We start from the raw sequence: 6295 nt of genomic DNA, 5'->3' as shown, positions 1-6295 counted from the left end.
CCGCCCTCAAGCTGCTACATAACAGATCTCTTCCCAAATTAACCTTGAAGTTTTTGGGACTCCTCCTCTCCCGTGATTAGTTTTAGAGGGAACACCAATTTCCCCCTGGTGCGACCATAATTGAAGACCTAGGCTGTGATTTGATTTCTCTCTCCTGCTTTTCTTATTGTATATTTTCGTAAATTATGTTCTTTTTTAGCGAATTATTGCAAATAAAAGACTTCTATCTTAAAAAAAACAAACGTGTCTGCATCTCTAGATTCTTCTTCGTCATAATGTTGGACCAGTTTAAAACCTCATTAATTTTACGAAGCATAACAATTATCCTTCTATAAAGCCTCACCGATCCCTTCCATGGGTGGAGAGGTGCCTGCAGGACTCCACCTCATGACGTTTGGCATCAAATGAATCAAGAATGAGTATGGTAAGAAGATTGATTTTCAACCTCAGAGTTTCGAGTTCGGTCCCACTAAATGGCACATTGGGCTAATGTTTTTCTATTGTAGCCTCAGGCCACTCATATCCTTATGACTAGAATTAGCAGACGGAAACTGAACAAGTCCGTCGTATGTGTGTGCACGCGCTAGTGTTTGTCCCCCAGCATCGCTTGACAACCGGTGTTGGCGTGTTTACATCCCTGTAACTTAGTGGTGCCCCAGCATGGCCGCCGTCAAATGACTGAAACAAGTAAAAGACCAAAGGTATTATAGCTGAGGTCATCCTTTTTAGATATGTAGACTGGGATCTTTTTGCTTTGACTGGCAGATTTTTAAAATAATTTCTTTGTAACTAAACACTTTTAAACTTCATATACTGGTAGAATGTGTTACATAAAACATCTTTTTCTCTTGGCTTTCTTGAGAAAATTCTGTAGTTTGTAAGCTATTTGTTGTTTAATTTCTTGCATTTCGGAAAAGATCCGTAGACTGCATTATTTAAAGTGTATAATATAGCAGAATGTCATTTAAGTGAGATTTCACTGCTGTTTCTAGCAAACCCAGCGACCACCAGCGGACCAACTTTCAGTTTCCAGTGCTTAGCAGTTGCAATGCATGCTGGTTAATTTACACCGCTTTGTCTACAGATAAATTACCATACCAGTCGGTGTAAGCCTTCATTGTAACACCCTTTCATTTAACTTCCGTCGTACATGAAACAGTCACACCGTCGCTCCACTATTCCACACCAACATTCCACCACTTGAAAAATATCAAGTTTGTATTATTCCTTCTTTCTATGAACACTTAACAAATGTCTTTCTTTATTATACTCTATCTAACTGCCTAAATCCCATTGTATTTATCACTTTTTTCCCAGTGTTTCTAATTAGTTCCGTTTACCTGAAAATACACGAATCTCTCTTTCTACAGACTTAAAATATTTATTTTTCAAAATTGACGAAAAGTAAAGAGAAACCCGAAAGAAAAAGTAGAAATTCTATTTATATATATGGAGGGACAGATAAATAGTTTTTAGTTGCAGTTTACCTATATTTATTAGCTGAAAGTATTTCTGTTGACTTCCTCGTCGTTTCAAGTTAAATACCTGTATTTATAACATATGCATGTATGTTTGTGTGTATGTATATATATATATATATATATATATATGTATACACACACTTTATATATTCTACGTGTAAATTAAATATAAAAATAAGATAGATATAATAGTGTTATATCCGTCATGTATATATAAAAATAGACATATACGTTGCATACATGTGCGTGTGTACATTAATGTTACACACACCATATATATATATATATATATATATATACATACACACACACACACACTATAAATATATATATATATACATACACACACACACACTATAAATATATATATATATATAATACACACACACATTATATATATATATACACACACACACACTATATATATATATATTTATATATACACACGCGCGTTAGAAATTTACGACGAAAATAGCTTAAGATAAGTGAAAATGAAGTTAATTTTAATTTTTTTTTTTACTTAATTTTCTATCAAAGACCTGTAACGTGGAGGTGTCTTTGACGTTTCGAGCTTAAGGTATTCTTCAGGATATTTGATAGGAAGGAGAAAAAAAAATTTAAAAAGAAAAAAAAACAGATTAACGACAAATACGCATTAAGTGTCAAATTATATTTATTGTGAATCTGTCCGTACTTGTCAATCTCTTTGTTTTTCACACTTTCTCTATCGATCAGTCTCTATCCATACACACACAATCACACACGTACATCATATGAATATGTGTGTGTGTGTGTCGCACCTTGGGCATGTCTTCTGTTGTGAAGGGATTTAGTCGACAAATTGAAGGAAGCCCTCTCGTATATATATAATGTATTTGTGTATATCCTTGTGCTAGTTTGTTTGTCTCTCTCTTTGTCTTGTCATTGTGTGAGACTTTTAAACGGACGTTATCGTCGTCACACAGCCCAGCTGTTTGTTACGGATCTTTAGGGAAGACATGTTGGGCCGTTGGGATATATTTGCTTCCTTGTAAACGGGTGACGGTGGCTGATAGGAAGGACATCTGGATGTAGAAAATCTCACTCAATGAATTCTGTCGGACACAACCAAGCATGGAAAATTGGACGTTAAATTGATGACTTCTCATATGTATGCATGTCTGTACATGTATTTATGTATATATACATCGAAGGCGGCGAGTTGGCAGAATCGTTAGCACGCCGGGCGAAATGCTTAGCTGTATTTCGTCTGCCGCTACGTTCTGAGTTCAAATTCCGCCGAGGTCGACTTTGCTTTTCATCCTTTCGGGGTCGATAAATTAAGTACCAGTTACGCACTGGGGTCGATATAATCGGCTTAATCCGTTTGTCTGTCCTTGTTTGTCCCCTTTGTGTTTAGCCCCTTGCGGCCAGTAAAGAAATATATATACATCTATACACGTAAGTACATTGTGTGTGTGTGCACGCGCGTGTGTATATATATATATATATAATGTGTGTGTATTTTCAGTCTTTTGACTGTGGCCATGCTGGGGCACTTTTTTAAAGCCTGGTACCTATTTTATCCCCATTTACCAATCTGCAAAATTACGGGGACATAAACAAACCAACACTGGTAATCAAGCGATAGTAGGGGACAAAAGCCGACACACAGACACATTCATATATACGACAGGCTTCTTACAGTTTCCGTCTACCACTCACAAGTCTTTGGTAGGCCCAAGGATTTAGTAGAAGACACAATTGCCCAAGGTGCCACTCAGTGTGACTACCTGGGGCCACGTAGTTGGGGAGCCCACTTCTAAGAGCACAACTACTCTTGCACCTATAAGGATTTATATGTAACTAGCAGAGATACCTGGCCTTGATTGGGATTAAAATGACAGGATTTTTTGTTTTTTTTTTGTTTTAATTGTGGTCTGGTGGTCAATAAGGAAAATAGGGATAGATGAATGGTTAGTGAGAGCTGTGCAAGCCATGTACAAGGACGCTGTCAGTAAGGTGAGGGTTGGCAATGAGTACAGTGAAGAATTCAGGGTAGAGGTAGGGGTCCACCAAGTTTCAGTCCTCAGCCTCCTCCTATTTATCATAGTCCTCCAGGCAATAACAGAGGAATTCAAGACAGGATGCCCTTGGGAGCTCCTCTATGCTGACAACCTTGCTCTAATTACTGAGTCACTATCAGAACTAGTGAAGTTTCAAGTGTGGAAACAAGGATTAGAATCGAAGGGCTTTCATCAACCTAGCTAAAACCAAAGTCCTAATAAGTAGGAAGGCAGGCAAACCACAAATCCCTTCATCTAGATGGCCTTGCTCGAGCTGTAGAAAAGGTGTAGGTAGAAACTCTATAAGATGTACCCAGTGTAAGCTAGGGACACATAAGAGGTGCAGTAATATCAAAGGAAGGCTAACTGGGAGGATAGTTTTTGTATGTGGCAGATGCTCGGGAGCAATAAACACTGAAAATGTGCAGAGAACAAATTCCGTCATATTCCAGGGAGGAAAACTAGTAGTAGTTGATAGCTTCCGTTACCTAGGTGACCAAGTCAGTAGTGGAGGTGGGTGCACTGAAAGTATAGCTGCTAGAATAAGAATAGCTTGGGTAAAGTTCAGAGAGCTCTTACTGCTGCTGGTGACAAAGGGCCTCTCACTCAGAGTAAAAGGTAGACTGTATGATGCATGTGTATGAACAGCAATGCTACATGGCAGTGAAACATGGGCCGTGACTGCTGAGAACATGCGTAAGCTCGCAAGGAATGAAGCCAGTATGCTCACACACACATTTATATACACACACACACACACCCCCATATATATATATATATATATATATATACGTCGGTTTCAAATTTGTACGCAATCAGATGGAGGATGCCTGAAATCCTAGAAGACACACACACAACGGATTTTATATAATATATGTGTATGAGTGTTTGTATACGTATATATGTATAACATACAAACAACAAATTTAAGGTCATTAACCTAACATCACATCTCGAACATTTAATTACATATAAAGAAACATAATGCTTTTTCTTATACATAGAATACGGATGCAGAAAATCACAGATGAAACAATATTTCATTTAGATAAGCATATAGAAAAAAAAGAAAAAGTGAGTACAGTCTGTGGCAATATAAAAAAATTAAAAAATTAATACTTCAGCGTCTAAAAAAAGTTTTTTACATTATAAAACCTAAAATAATAAAAATATAAAAATGCGTTTATATAGGAAGCATATAAATACATAAGGTATAGATAAAAGTTCGATTGAGAATTTTTTATGATTAAAAGTTACTTTTTAAGATAAAAGGAAACCTTATAAGAAAAGCCGGTGTCCAAGCAAAAAAAAAAAAAACCTTATTTATATTCCCTATGGCCATTTTAGGGGTTCATCAACGTAGTCAATGCACGAGGGTGCATTACGGTAATGACTCCTTCGTTAGGGGAAAAGAAGTCTCATCTTGGTATGTGGTGTTATTATGTATCTGTATATGTAGCCATATAGATATCCATGTGGATGTGTGTGTGTATATGTATGTATGTATATACAGATGTATTTTACTCTTGTATTCTGTTACTTGTTTCTGTCATTTCCGTGTGGCCATGCTGGAATACTGCCTTTTAGTTGAAGAAATTGGCTGCTGGACTTATTCTGTGTAAGCCTGATGCTTATTCTGTTGATACCTTCTGCTGAACTGCTATGTCATGGGCACGTAAACACACCAACATACATGTAGGCACAGGTGTGGATGTGTGCTAAGATGCTTTCTCCCCAACCATGTGGTTAATGGTTCTGTCCCACTGCGTTGCACCTTGGGCCAGTGTCTTCTATAGCCTCCGGCTAACGATAGCCAGTTTTCTGGATTTGGTTGACTGATACTGAAAGAAGTCTGTCCTATATATATATATATCGGAATGGTCATTTTGCCAGTTTAGCCAATAAAGACACACGCACCATATATTTGGTGTTATTTTGCTTCAGTGTTATTTATTTTTTACATTAATCTTAATCTTATTTCGGCCAGAGTTCTTTCGTCACACTCCTGTGACCGCATCAGTGGTCCTTTGTTTTCTTCTTTCTTATTTGTGTTTCTACTTACTAACCGTCAGCCATTTATATATAAACGTGTATATATATATATATATATATATATACCTTATTTAAAGCAGCAGAAAATTCAACAAAATCTGTTACTCTGAGTTTCTCGTTGCCTTTCATCAGACAGTTTTTGCTGATGAACGGCAAAGAGAAACTCAGAGTAACAGATTTCGTTGAATTTTCTGCTGCTTTAAATAAAGCATATTACTCTACCATTGGTATTTGAGTACTCTTTTTTTCCACCTTGTTTCACATTTATGTGTTGAGGACTTTAGGCCTCACTGAGGAAATGACCAACGACCGAGACCTTTGGAAATATGCTGTACGTGAGAAGACCAGGCAGGACAAGTGAGCCCAGCCCATTTATGCATGCCTTTCCTCCCTTGGACACAAAGATCTGTTGAGGCAAGCGAAGTCGATATCGAACCTCATCCGACGACAGGCACCCATGCAAACCCCCTTTGGTTGCGAAGACATGTTGGGGCAAGTGAAATCGAAATAGAACCAATCCTATGACTGGCACCCAGCAGATGCCAGGACCCCTGGACTGGTGGTACGTAAAAAGCACTATCCGACTCGTGGCCGATGCCAGTGCCGCCTCAACTGGCTTCCGTGCTGGTGGCACGTAAATTGCACCAATCCGACCGTGGCTGTTGCCAGCCTCGCCTGGCACCTGTGCGGGTGGCACGTAAAAAGCACCCACTACAC

At 38.2% G+C, this 6295-nt stretch overlaps 1 long non-coding RNA gene across 1 annotated transcript in view; it reads right to left on the bottom strand.

The window, feature by feature from the left end:
* Positions 1-4764: 4764 nt before the first annotated feature.
* Positions 4765-6295, bottom strand: part of LOC118763078 — a 1673-nt gene continuing 142 nt past the window's right edge. Inside the window, exons 2-3 of the long non-coding RNA XR_004998831.1 lie at positions 5672-5676; positions 4765-4844 (exon numbers count right to left, since the gene is read on the bottom strand). This is a non-coding gene — a long non-coding RNA (uncharacterized LOC118763078). The remainder of the gene's footprint in view (positions 4845-5671; positions 5677-6295) is intronic.

Source organism: Octopus sinensis, linkage group LG4, assembly GCF_006345805.1.
Source record: "Octopus sinensis linkage group LG4, ASM634580v1, whole genome shotgun sequence".
NCBI classification, from domain to species: Eukaryota; Metazoa; Mollusca; class Cephalopoda; order Octopoda; family Octopodidae; genus Octopus; species Octopus sinensis.
This window is presented reverse-complemented; position numbering and strand designations above follow the sequence as displayed.